The sequence below is a fragment of the Amblyomma maculatum genome, chromosome 1 (genome assembly GCF_055883805.1).
Source record: "Amblyomma maculatum isolate TAMU_Amacu chromosome 1, ASM5588380v1, whole genome shotgun sequence".
NCBI lineage: Eukaryota > Metazoa > Arthropoda > Arachnida > Ixodida > Ixodidae > Amblyomma > Amblyomma maculatum.
In genome coordinates, this window is record NC_139344.1 from 505,950,006 (window position 1) to 505,964,438 (window position 14,433).

At 43.2% G+C, this 14,433-nt stretch overlaps 1 long non-coding RNA gene across 2 annotated transcripts; it reads left to right on the forward strand.

The window, feature by feature from the left end:
• The first annotated feature begins 5,483 nt into the window (after positions 1-5,483).
• On the forward strand, positions 5,484-13,680 carry LOC146210357 (uncharacterized). 2 transcript variants are annotated; one of them, XR_014700038.1, is made up of 4 exons: positions 5,484-5,834; positions 9,236-9,394; positions 12,487-12,635; positions 12,718-13,680. It is a non-coding gene; the product is annotated as an uncharacterized LOC146210357 (long non-coding RNA). The 2 variants fall into 2 exon arrangements; XR_014700037.1 differs by lacking the exons at positions 9,236-9,394; positions 12,487-12,635; positions 12,718-13,680 and adding an exon at positions 6,214-8,432 and having other exon boundaries at positions 5,484-5,647; positions 5,731-5,834.
• Positions 13,681-14,433: the final 753 nt, after the last annotated feature.

The window sequence follows — 14,433 nt, forward strand, 5'->3', positions numbered from 1 at the left end:
GCGTGGTGTGATATGGTCCACAGGGTGACGAAGAGTCGGACACAACTGAACGACTGAACTGAACTGAACTCTGCGGACACGGTCTGCGGACAGAAATCTGTGAATTTAGCCAAGTAATGCTTTCGCATTAATAAAGAAATGTTACCAGTATTAAACGAGAAGCACGAGCAAGATTTATACAATCAGCAAAATTAGCAACTGCATGCAGGCAATGTTTCGATAAGAGGAGTCGTCTTTGTCTGGGTGAAGCGTTCACCGCTGGCGGGGATTCAAGCAGGCCTTCCACTCAAAGTGGGATGTGCTATTTTTGGAAGAGGAGGATGTGATGTTGGAACATAGATTAGCCAAATGTACTTGAAAAGTGCTGGTGCCGGCATGCTGAAGAGGATAAGACGGGTTGGTTGAACTTTCCTGCCTTCCTCTACAAAATACACAGCGGTCCACCTGCTCAAGCGTTCATTGATTCAACTGACTAATTAGTTATAATGACGTTACTCGCCCACTACAGGTTATGAAGTCAGTAGCAAAGGTGAGCGGACGCAAAACCCAAAGCCACGCAAATGCAGCTTCAAAGACACTGCACGAGTTCAAAGGAATGTCAGGATCATTTGAACTGCATGTGCACAAACATCGAAAATTGTTTCGCCCACCGTTAACGGTAACTAGACTTCATAGTGTGCGCTACTACCCGGCTGACACGGCGGTGGTCCCCAGGTGACCACTTCTGGTCCTGAGCGTGCGTTGCGTGAGAATACGTGTTTTTGGTCTCATGCGAGTGTAAACGGGGGGCCGTCGATTTCCTTTCAACTAGTCGAGCTTTCTTTTCGTGGTAACAACGAGGACAATGAAGAGGAGAAACGCGCAAGGGAGATTTCAACATCGCTTTCATCATGAATTTTCCTTTTTCATTTTGGCGAACACGAAAATATATCATCCGTAAGAATCGCAGAGGCATCAGAACCGGGTAACCAAGGTACTCGTGACCACTTTTAATCATAAATCAGTGAGGAACTATAAGAGGCAAGCAAAACAACTTAAGCTTGATAAATCCTAGTATCTATCGTTTTGTTTTTAGAAGTGCTCTGCTGCCTCGCAGTCTACTCTTGCTTCCGTACCACTGTCGTGCAGAAGTATCCAGAATATAATCCGGCGACCACAAGAGAATTGTGTGATTTGCGCATCACATTGTCTTTCGCTCTCTTTCTCTCTACTGTTGGTACTATAGCGTGTTTGAAGGAAGACGGCTATGCAACTTTCACAACCAGGTCCACCGTTTGGAAGCCGCGGGGTTTCCTAGGTCACTTTTAAAGGCGGTGGCTGAATCGCTGCTTCAAACGATAAAGAGGGAGCATGGGATTCTTCATTGTGAAACTGCAACTAAGCGAAACAAATTTGAACTTATGCCTTAACTTCATAAGGTAACCCGCAATATTAAGAAGGTAGATATAAAGCAGGGCATAGACGTTTTCTGCTCCTTGTAAGCTATGTGGCTTGTGCTCGCGCATCTCAAGAGGCGGGTCAAGAACTTCTGTTTGTTTGACAGAGCTTGAGAACCTGTTCATGCAGTGCGCCATGCGCGTGGTCTACAATGCGAAAAGGCCGATACATCGGCCTGTTTGGCCGATGTATCTGCTGCGTGAACACCACAATTCTCTAGGTTCTGCTGACGATGGATGCCTCGTCACTGCAGGAAGTTTTGTTGCTAGGCAATATTACTATCCATGGCAAAGAAGAGCGCGCAATTTAGAGGCCTGCTTCATCAGTGTGAAGTGCAACGCTTTTCCCTGGATTTTCAAGACTGAGATTCCTCGAGTGTTATTTTGATGCTACGGGAAATGGCTATTCGAATGGATGCGTTGATGGATGAGGTGTGACGGCTTCATGCGGAAAACGTGCTCCTGCGTGAATGTTTGAGTGACCTGAGTGTATCTGTTCGTACCGCCAGCCAGAGTGGGTGTTCGAGTTCTGACTGCTCGGAATCTCGCAACTACGCTTCAGCCGTGGCGGCAAATCTTCCCGCTGGAATGTCGGCCCCTCCACCGAAGCCTCCTGCTCAGGACCGGAGTACTCATCTGCCACGCCCTTCGAAAGCGGTGAGCTAACCACCTCGGCCTCGAGCAACGTTTGGCAAAGCTAAGCAATCCATGATTAATGTAGCGCCCAAACTACCGGCGAAGAAAAGCCCATTTGTTTCTTGCCTGGACCCGACAACAACGGCGTCGGACATACAGGAACTTTTGGCGAATACAATAGGTGACAAGGCTGTTACTTGCACGAAACTGAAAACGAAGTACGATACATATTGCTCATTCCACGTTACTCTGGATGAGCATTTATTTGAACTTGTGAGCAATCCGGAAGTGTGGCCTGATGGTTGCGTATTTCGCCCTTTTTATGGAAAGCTGTGGTCCTCACGACGCTTCGATGACCCTAATGGTACTCTAACTACATCCGAAAATGGCACAGGAAATTAAATTACCAAAACACGAGAGGGCTGCGAACTAAAAGGGAAGCTCTCTTTGAGAATGCATACGAATGTAAGTATGACATTATATGCCTGACGGAAACGTGGCAAAACTCATCATGTTCATGTGTGTCTTATTTCTCGGATGAGTATGCTGTCTTCAGGGCCGACAGGGTCTATTCTGACAAAATTAAATACGGGGGCGGAGTTCTGATAGTCTGCCGTTCTGTACTAAAGGCATTTAGGAGACCAGACCTGGAGACATACGAAGAATGTGTATGGTTGGAAATTCCAGCGGTGTGACAAATCGCACTATCTAGTCGGCTGTTACTACTTTTCACCAAATTCTGCTTCTAACGTTTTTACCGGTCATTTTTTGGATATTGGGGAAAATATCGATTTTTCGAAATACTAGGTTCACATCTACGGGGACTTTTTTCTTCCTAAGGTCGATTGGTCCACTGGTTTGGTCACTATACTGCACAGCAACTTGAGAAAAAGCCAAATGTTTAATTGATTTTAGTAATTTCTATGGTTTACATCAATGTAATGCAATGAAGAACTGTGCTGGAAACATTTTAGACCCAATTCTATCTAATGTGCCTCTTTTTGGCGTGCAAGCGGTGCGCGATCCTCTTGTTCTGATAGACAAATATCATTGCCTGTTTACCTTGTCGTTCTTTTTGTCTTTTCGTCCAGTGCGTGAGATGGTGCCAGAAAAATTTATAGATACGCGTATGGCAATTACCTTAGGTTGTACAATGATCTTCAGGCCTATACGACTGGTCAGAATTGCTCAAGATTGAGGATATAAGCACAGGCGTTGAGCTACTTACATCAGTCGTACAGGGTATAATAAAAAAATGTATTCCACGCCGTAAATCAAAGAAGTGTAGATCTCCTTGCTGGTTTTCGCGCGATTTGAGACATTTCTTGAAGAAAAAACAGAAGTATCGCGTGAAATCAGAAAGTGAATATTGGTACCAAAGATATTCATTGTGCAGAAAAATTGTGAAAAAAAAGTGATTGCACGTGATGAAGCCGAGTACCACGAACGTCTTGAACAGAACTTTAAAAAGGAACCAAACAGTTTTTGGGATTTTGTGCGCAAGCAAAGAAATTATAAGGTTAGTGCTGCTGTGTGTGCCCCGCCGGGGTGGTGCAGTGGTAAGACCCCCGACTGCTGTCCGGAATACCCGGGTTCGAACCTGACCTCGGCGGCTGCGTTTCGGTGGAGGCGAAACGAAGAGGCGTCCGTGTGCTGTGCGATGTCAGCGCACGTTAAGGATCCCCAGGTGGTCGAAATTACTCAGTAGCCCTCCACTACGGCTCCTCTTTCTCTCTTTCCCCTTTAACTCCCACCTTCCTCTCTTCCCTTACGGCGTGGTTCAGGTGTGCACAGACACAAGTGTGACAGATACTGCGCCTTTCCCTTCCTGTGACCCAATTATTATTTATTATTAGTGCTGCTGTGATAAAGACGCACAATGGTATCTGCTTTAAACCTCAAGATGTGTGCGAAGCTTTTGCTGGTCACTTCAGCTTTTGTTTTGTGCGCCTCTATAACACAGCTGAAGACACTTTTGAAGACAGCGCTGACTGCTTGGCTTATAATAATGTCACCGAGAATTAGGTTTTTTTCGGCGATTCAGAGACTTAAAGGGGCCCTAAACAGCCATAGCAATACAGTTTCCCTATGCCTAGTATGTAAAAGAATGTCGATGTAAGATAACCTTCCCGCAAATTTTTTTTTAAATGCGGCATTTGGAAGCAGAGTTATTTGCAATCAAATTTTGAATATCTGCGCCTTCGCGACTTTCCTCCTCTTTTAACTTTTAGCGCGCGCAAAGGCTGGCCCTCCTTCAAGGCCTCGCCCACTGACACGTCACAACTGACGCACCTGCGCTTTTACTTTTTTTGCTTAGCGCCGCACGCCGCAACTTCTGTTTTGTCGCGCTTGCTTGCCGACGCGCCGCCGGGGGCCTCTTGTCGTCTGCTTCATCGTCATCGCCCTTCGGCACAACCCGCAAGTTTTCTTGCCACGATACATCCCTGGCGTTGACCTCACCTTCGATTTTGTGTTACGTCGTGTGCGCAACGGGTGCAGGACAGTTCTGGGCTAGACTGGTCGCTCTCTTGAGTTCGCGAAGGCAGTTATCGAAGCGCTGAATTGTTTTTGTTGACGGGACATGAGCGGGAGGCTGTTACAGTGTGCAGTCCCTGGCTGCGAAGGTATTGCTAGTGACGGCAGGAAAAACATTCTGCATCAAGTGCTTCAAAACGCCAACCTCCGGAAACAGTGGCTGCAGATCATCGGATAGCCAGCATAGGTGAAGACAGCGTTTATCTACGTTTGCTTTACCAGAATATGTGGTTCGCGATTTGGGGATCCCAACAAGACTAAGTCTGCGAGAATTGGAGCAGTACCAACGCTGTTTCTTCCAACCCTGCCGGTAAGTGTAAAATGAAAAATGAAAAGATTGTGATAATATTATATATATAATATGTTTCTGTAACATTGCAGCAACATTGTCAATGTTGTACAATGTTGCGATAACATTGGACTACATTTATCCAACATAATGCGAAAAGTTTCAACATTCGATAACGTTGCTGCAATGTTAACAAGTAACATGCTGGCAATGTTGCTCTAAAGTGGACTTTCCACATTGCAGCAATATTGTCAAATGTTGTATAAATGTTGAACCACATACGATGACATTGCTATAACATTTATTTTATTGGCTAGCTGTCGTTCTTTCAGACTATTTCTGCAGCCCAAACAGAAAAGCCGGTATTAGGTCACTCCATTGACCTTGTCACTTCCCCGCATGGCAATGTTTATTTATTTTTTAGTTTGAGTGCAACCTTGCATGTTATGTGCATGCGATGAACAGTACAAGTGTACTGAACTTTGTTACACAGATATAGAAATATATATATATATATATATATATATATATATATATATATATATATATATATATATATATATATATATATATTTAGACTGCTGAGATTGCATTATCTTTCAATTAAACATGCGGACTAAAATTATAACTGCTGAAGAAATTTAGTTCTGTTTTCACTAATGCCCCGCAGCCTAATGGTCATGAAGATCGTCGCAAATCCAAATCAAGTCGAAATCGTGGCCGCGCCGAGGGCCATTCCTGCCAAACCCGTGTAAGCGGCGATCGCGGCAAATTCTTCACGTGCGTGGAGCATTTTCCTTCTTTCATGGCTCACTTGTGTTTCCCTTATTCTAGCATAGTTTTCTTGTGGTCGCCATGTTCCTGCTGCTGTGTTGCATTGCGGCTTCATAAGAATTCAGCTGAAATGACGGAGGCCTGCACAGAGGATAACATCAGTGGTGAGTGATTTCTAACCTACGTTGTTGAGCTGTGACACGTGTTGCCTGGCACAAAGCCAGTAGTGCATATATGCATGTGTTACCCATGCCCTTCGTGATAGTTTGGTAAAGTGCTACATTCATTGTATCATGAAGAGAGTGAAGTGTTCGCTAAGCGAAGTGTCGATCCGGCAACGACGCCGAAGAATAGCAGAGGCTGTTAACGACGAACTAAAAAACTGTTCGGCAGATGTCAGTCCTGATAATGGTAGTGACAGCTGTCCATGTCTGTGTTCATAGAGCAGTGTAAAAATTTTGTAATTAGAGATGTGCCCACCAAGATGCTTAGCTTAGCAATTCGTTTTTTTTTTTTTTTTTTTTTTTTTTTTTTTTTTTTCAGGGATGCAGCTTCACTTGTTACAACATCATGATTTGGAAGAGACCCTCATCGTGACCAGCTGAATGCTACCAGGGCACTAACATTTTTAGACATGCTAAATTGTTCAGTCATATGCGGACAATACTTGTTTGTAGTTTTCCAGTGCAATGGCGCATGTCCAAAGAAGGAAGGATTAAACTAGTCGTAATGACTCTACTGTTCATAATACGTCTGCTTGTTTCTGAATACCGAACTAGGTTGTACTCCTACTTTGTATATTTGTGTCAAGTTTCTGCACAAAATAGTGCTACACTGTTTTACACTACAGTGTAAAACAGTGTAGCACGCTAGTTTACTGAAGTGTTTTATATCTTTAAATGCAAGTTGAGGGGTGGTGGGTGCATTTTCATGCTATGCTATTGTGCCCAGTAACTGTTCAAAACATTATCTCTGGTTTTTGTTCCTGAGTAGCCTGGGTGTTGTCTTGTAGCTTTGTTGCAAGTTACTGTAGAAAGTAATTAAATAAAATAAATCGTCTGTGAAATGTAGGCCCATGTGGCACATTTTTCAATCTATGCCAATGTGCCTGTGAAAATGTTCAGTATGTTATATGTCTGCTTCTTTTTTCTGAATAGGCAGTACTGCTGTTGTATATTTTGTTGTAAGTTTCTGCAATTAATAATTTACTAAAGTGTCATGTTTGTAAAACTCAAGTTGAGGGACATGCACATTTTAAAGCTATGCTGATGTGCTTAGTAACTGTTGACATTATTTGTGCTTCCTGTTCTTGAGGTGTGCTATGTATGATTGTTGCAAGTTTCTGCATAAAACGATTGTCTTGAAGTAAATGTCTTACATTTGTGAAACTAGCTGCTGTATGTCAAGCTAATGAGTATACTGGAATGAAGCTTGCTGTCTTGACAAATAAAATAAATTCTTGACAAATAAAATAGTGCTAAGAAACAAATGATGGTTATTTGTAATGCACATGCATATATATAAATCATTCTAATTGCCAGAATAACCACGTTCAGTGCCATTTTCAGGTCACAGCAGCTTATAGCATCTAAATGAGCACTGGTACAGAGCTGATGAATATTACATTTAAGGTCTCATTCACAGCAAGCGGCTTGAAAAGTGGAGAAAAGCTGTGTTATCCAGTGCAGCCTTTTAGGTATTCGTACTCCTCTGCACCGCACTGCCGTGTGGCAACGAGTAATGTTCAGTTGCTCATTCTTGCGACCTTAAGCTACCATAACCATTGTGGTACAACGATACCATTGCACATGGTGTAGCCTTTAACAAGATAAATTTATTGAACAGCAAGCATCAATAGCTAGTGGCCATCAATGCGGCGGAATATTTTAGTAGCTTGGAATGCTGCCTGAAAGTTTCTGCAACATTACAATAGCTTTGCAGCAATATTGCACTAACGTTGTCATGGGAATGTTGCATGTGTGCAAATAAAAAGTTGTACCAATATTAAGAAAATGTTGCAGCCATGTTGCATTAATATCGTCTTCAGAAGTGGCTTAAACATTGACTAAAGGTTGTTGTAACATTGGTGCAATGTTGCTTCAATGTTGTCTTATGTATGTTGCATCAACGTGGCAAAAAGAGGACACTAGCCACGTTAAGGCAATGTTGAAAGCAAACATTGCGGCCACATTGAGGCAACAAAGTGTGCTACTAGACACGTTATCACAGTACAGTGTGGATTGTTTTTTTTTAAACTCAGGCGATCTTGCTCGGCGTTGTGGCATATCATATAGCAAGATTTGTCATGATCATTGTGAACTACACTGCTCAAAAGAAACCAGTGGCGAGCCTACGATGGGATTTTATTATTTTTTAATGTTCTGCTAGTCGACCCCACGCACCAGTGCACCCATATAAGCTGTATACTATCATCGTCGGGGTTCAGCAGCGGATTCTTCAACGGCGTGCACTTGTGGGGGTCGAGTCCCATCTCGGTACTCATTCGTCGAAGTCGCTTTTCGAGCTCGGGGTCCATAATATCCGTACCGCAGCAAGGGCATGAGATGTTAGCGAAAGGCGAAATTCAGAATCGAGATCGCAGAGAGCGGTCTTCCGGGCGTTGCGGAGGGAAACTCTCTTGTGCACCTTGCCCGAACCTTGAAACCTCCGTGTTTAGGCTCCTCTTGCTTTTGACTATACGATGCCCCTTCGTGAAAGATAATGATAGATTGTAAAGAAAAAAAAGGAAGGGGATGAGGAGAAGGGGACTGCGTAGTTGTGCGCTGTGGTGTGTAGTTTACCAGCCGCGGTTCGGCGTCAGCTGACTGCAACGGCAAACGCGCGCGCCGACAGGAAGTAAACAAACTCTGTTCGGTGCCCGATTATTATCGCAGCATGACTCCCGCCCTGTAGCCTTTTTTCTTTTTTTTTTTTTTTTTGCCGTGTGGTGTTTGTACAGAGCGCACCCTGAAATCTCGCGCGGATGGGGCCGCGTACAAGTTCACCAACCGAGGCGGCCATGGAATTAGAAACACGTGAAAACCGAGATGGGCGTTGATAAGAAGAAAGTCAGGAATGAAGAGATGGAAACAGAAAAAAAAAGTGCCAAGCGGCTTTACCCTTCAGTAGGAGGGGGGGGGGGGGGTCGCGAATTAAACGTTATTATCGCGTGAACTGGCTCAAAGTTGTGCCTCTCTATCCCTAAGCGATCAGCTGCCGATCGGAAGTAAGAGTTGGTTTTGACAGGAGCATTGACAGGAGCATAGACAGGAGTTATACACAATTAGATTTTTCCTGCGGAAATGTGGGGGGGGGGGGGGGAGAGATAAACCGCAACAAGGGAAGAGGACTTCTCCAAATGGCTCACTGACAGCAATAAGAGCAGGAGCCTTCTCCGGTTCCTGACGGAAAATAATTTGCACGGGTTTTATAATATGCCTTATGGCAAGCTTACGTAATGAAAAACGAAAAAACAGCGCGCTCATGCAGTAGTGCAACAATCGAGTGACATAGTTCGGCACAATGTTACAAGTGGCTCACAAATGCACATTTATTTTTGTCCCAGCTTTTCCAGGAACAGCGAGTGCAGATCATCATCCAGCTGGATGGAATGGAAGTGGACCTCGCAGGAGATGGGCGTTGCGACTCCCCGGGCTACAGCGCCAAGTACTGCACGTACAACATTGTTATCATTCAGACTGACCATATTCTACAATGGGAACAGGTAAGAATAGGAGAGGTAAGGCAATGCTGCGATACGAAAATTGGCAAGCTGCAATTCATATTAACTGTGTGAAGTCAGCTGCAGTGCCCAATAGTGCGAGCATGTGGCCTGGCCTCAACTTAACGATCTCAGTGCAGTCTTTAACAAAAGGCGACAATTTCTACATATTATTAGGAGAAATTATTTTCAGCCTCACCAAGAGTGCCCTTGGCAAGTGCTTCTTGCATGTCTATACATAAAAAGAATAAAATTAATCATTATATAATACAAACAATTGAATTACAAAATGTTTTATCGTTGCAAACCATTGGGAAAGAGGTAAATTTGCTGACATATATTATTATGTAATGAGTTTTTAATTTCATCTATCTACAGACCGCCACCCAGCTATCTGGACATATTGCAAGAGCAGCAAATCGCCCATACAGCACTACTTTGATGCTTGGCGCATTACTAAAGATGCATGCAGTTGCTTGCTTTAATAATTAGGGCGAATACATGGTAATAACAATATTCTATACTGCATTTAAGAAGTTGGAAGCTGTGAGCAGGTCAAAGGGCTGTGAAGCAATAGAACCATGGATCCAGACAATCACAAATCTATGTTGCTACCCTGGGCCAAGATAAGGTGACCTGATCATCAGCATGTAGTACAGCCTGTTGAACCACATAATAAGCGTGATGGCCATGATAGACCATACAGCAAATGCCTGCATTAGCTCCTTGCAAACAGGCAATGGATGAGCAGAGGTAATCTGTTTTGTATAGGTTTTTTTTTATAAAGGTTTCACTTTGATGTTGTTTGGAAGGTGCATGGCTCAGATTTGTGGCATTTGTCAACCAATGATAAATTTAAGAGATAGGTAATGCAAATAGAACTTCACGGAAAAAACTTTGTACACATCCGCACATAACAGCAAGTTCAAAATATGACATAGCAGAGAAAGAAACCCCTAATGAAGTGAAGGAACAAATAATGTAAATGTGAGTGCTGAGACTAAGACATTTCAATAATGAGGCAGCTTGGTTATACATGCTAGTATGGAACACAAATACAATCGGATTTTCCATACTGTCCTATACTGACAATTTTAAAGAAGACAAAGTGTAGCATGTTTGCTCGCCAACATCTCTTAGATTTCTTTTCACCGTAATATAGTAGTACAAGACCTGGGGTCTTTTTAAGAATATGATGCTAAAACTGTTTTCAGCTGCAATGCAGCAGCTGTAAGCAGGTTCAGCATCTACGATTGACTAGAACACACACCAACATTGCAACTCATCAGCCAAATATTTATATATTTTTTTTTATGTATATATTTTTAACAGATTCATGTGCTTTCAAGAAGCTGAACTCCATTCTGAAGAACTCCCGGTTTTTGATTGACACTCGACAACTGTCTCCCAAAGCCCAAACATCTTCCCCTAAATCTTTTCACAACTTTGTCATCAAGTTTGCTCCCAAATAAATTGCATACTCGGATGGTGGGATGCAAGTAAGGTTTGTTGAATGAAAGAGAAGACTAAGACATTATTTTTCACTCCAGTGTGACTATGTAGTCCAACTTTTCTGCATGGCATGTGCAAACAATAAGTCCTTGCATGAAGCTTGTAATGTATGTACATAATATTGTCATTATAAAAGGAACAGAGACCATAGGAAATAGAACACAGTGCGAAAAAGAAAAACAGAAGTTCATATCATTTGCTCCATTTCCTTTTGCTCCTTTTGATTCTTCAACTTGCTAAGCAGCCCATTGGAACTTGCAACTAAGCAGATCGCTTTTAGTTCATGCTATGGAATAGCCCTGGAGGGCTGAAAAATTGCTTTGTGACCAATTTCAAGGACCTCAAAACAGTCTTTCTCATGGTCTAGTGCTGAGGTTTAGAAAAAAAGAGTTCTAAGGTTTTTTTTTTGTTTTTTTTTTAATGTGAGGAGGGGGAAGCTGCTGTGTTACTGGACGCATTTGGCGCCTTCTTTTTATGGAAGTTGGGCTTGACTTCAGTCTCCTTAGTGCAGTGCTTGATCTGGAGCTCTCATGTTATCAGGCCAGGTAAAATGAGACCCTACAATTGCGATTCACAGGAGTCGACCCTGACATCTGCCAAAAAAAAGTGCCCACCATGTAACTCAATCCCAACTTCTGCATAAAGTAGGCACTCAATGCACCTTATGAGCCAGCTGCCACAATCCTTCCATCCTTATAGTAAATACACTGCTGTAAAATTAGCTGAACTTATCTTGTGTCTTTCTTTTCGAAACTTGGAACACTTCCACGTCAAAGGTAGTTATCGTACATTTGGAGGAGACTGCAGTGCACACTTCTGACATTCAAGGATGCTTCATATAATATGGTAAAAACATATTTGGTAGAATGGTAGCACTAGCCATTCTGTAATCCCCTTCCATGGAAAAAGTGAGACAGGAGGCGATAGACGTACTGCACAGGCTACCAAGGGTCCCCATTGAAAGTCATTGCTGTTATATTAGAATAGGCAGATGGGATGAGATAAAGAACAGTGCACCAGGAATACATAAAGACAGAAATGACATGAGCTGAGACACTGCAATGACACAAAGTTGAGAGCAAGCATGGAGGGCTGGCTGGAAAAACACCTCATCTCTCTTTTGTGCTTCTCATCTTAGTGCAGTCCCAAGACAAAGGTAGTTTTTAAAGAACTGGAAGTTATCAGTGCAAGTTTCCGACCCCTCTAGAACCATCTCGAATGTCCCAAAGCTAATGTATTGAAACTGAAAGAATGCTCAAGGTTCACTTGATCACTTGGACTAATGATGTTCGCTAGAATACAACAGCAGGGAGAACAGGGGTGATCCACGATATGAAGTTGTATTGCCCATGTCATACATTCACTTTGCTGCTTGAAGATCATTGCATCACATTCTTAATTTGATATAAAAGGCGCTGGATATAGAAGCTAAAACAGAAGCAATCTCTGCTGCAGTGATGTGAATATAATGCATAATGGTTTCTTATAGTAGCCTCTACTTGGCATAATTTTGCTAGTAGGCAACAAGAAACACATTTTTTTCCAAAGTATGAGCAATTCATTCATATTTACCTTCTTTTTAGGTCACATCTGGCTGTTCTTCACTTCAATGAAGATTCTTCTAAGCTCCAGGCACATAAAAAGAAAGGAGAGGACGGCTGGAAAGTGACAATGGCAAAATCAAGAAAAGGACATTTCAGTGCCGCTCCAGTGAAAATGGAGCATACTTTTTGTAAGTTAAAACTTTGTTTTACTTATATTATTACACAAAAAACCAAGTGAACTGTTGTAATCACGATGACTATTTTACGCAGCGTACGTCCAGAGGCTCCTCCAGGATGCGGAGAAACGGTCTCAGGGCTATTCACACAGAGACATAGCTGCAAGCATAGCTTCAGAGCGCCACCTTATGACTGATGCCTATGAAAGACCGTCAAAAGAAGAACTAATTGCTGCACACAGGCACAGATTTGTGCTTCATCATGACTATTCAATTGCACAGCACAACTGTCAGTATACTTAACCCAAATGCTCTACAGACTGGCATCAGCGAGGCACAGCATTGGCCGCTGCAGCCAAAACAATTGTTTCAATATATTTGCTGCGACTAACAATAGCTGGAGCGCAGTTTCATATGACTTTTTTTGTCGTAGTGAGTGCAGTCTTCTTCCCCTTGCTCTGTGTTTCGCTTCTGGCTGCGGCCAAGCAAACGTGCACACAAAACATGTTGCTGTTTGCTTATCACAGCAACTCCACATGGTGTGCGAACGCTCGCAGGCCCTTCAAGTATTGCATAAAAGCTGCCGCTTGAAACAAAAAGTAGGAAAGACAGAGCAACTGTGGGTTCAGGGTGTGTGTAAAGCTAGATAGCGAATAATTATGCCGATCAGAGTTGTTCAGCTTCTTGAGGTCAAGCTGGAAGTAAATGGAAGTAATTAAAATGAGCCGACTTCACAAGTGACCATGTCACATCTCTCTTTTCACAGGCTCGCTGTTCCGCATCTGTTAAGGTCCACAGTTTACAAGACAACAGTGTAATTGCGCTTATTATTATTATGTGCACGATATAATACTGTGTTCTTAGCGATAATTTATACTGCTGAGCAACTAAGGAAGCACAATGCTTCACTGTGGATAAAAGTTTTTTTTTTAATAACGTCAATTCTTTACTGCCTCAGGACATAATGGAATATGCTCTAGGACTTATCTAGAGAAATGCTGTAGGCCTTCTCTCGAAATAAAGTTGTTTTCTTTGTTTCTTCGGTGCCTCCTCATCACTGCACGTCATGTGAAACCTTGCAAGGGGCAGAGACAGCATGCGAATACGTGTTTACCGCGGAGTCTTGTATCTCTCCGGCCTAACCACTCAGTAGTTTGTGGTGAAACTGCACACGGAGCCTTGATATTGCGGTAACTTTTATTTGCTCGCAGTAAGTTAGGTAAGGGTGCTTAATTCGTTGCTGCTGCGTACAATGCGAACCCGCAATCTGCGTCAGTATCGGGGGCCGAAAGCTGCCAACGCCTGCACATGATACCGCGGGTTCGCGCATCGTGCACGGCCGAGCCAGGTAGGTATAGTTGTCTTAGCTAATTTACTATAAGACAAAAGTTCATACGCTACAAACTTACTACATGACAAAACAAGTTTGATGCAATCAAGTCAGCAGTTGAAGCGGTAGGATTTTAAAAGCCGCCATAGTACTGATACATCACAACAATGACTAACTCATTGCGCCCGTGAAACCGTCGTTTATCTGTGCGCTATATTCAGGCTAGTAAACACATTACTTACCAGCGTATGTTGTCGCCTTGACTCGATCCGAGGTGCGTATTTTGGTTTGGTGGACACGGGAACTGAGCGGAGCGGTTGCCTTCGAAATTTTGCTGCACTACGTACGGTGCGGTGCACTGGGGCACGGCATTTAAGGCACCGACCTAATGCTGGAGACCGGTAAGCCGATTTCGAAGTCCATTTCACATGGCAGGCACAAGAAACGAGAGCATACACAGGCGGAAAGCGCCCCGCGGGT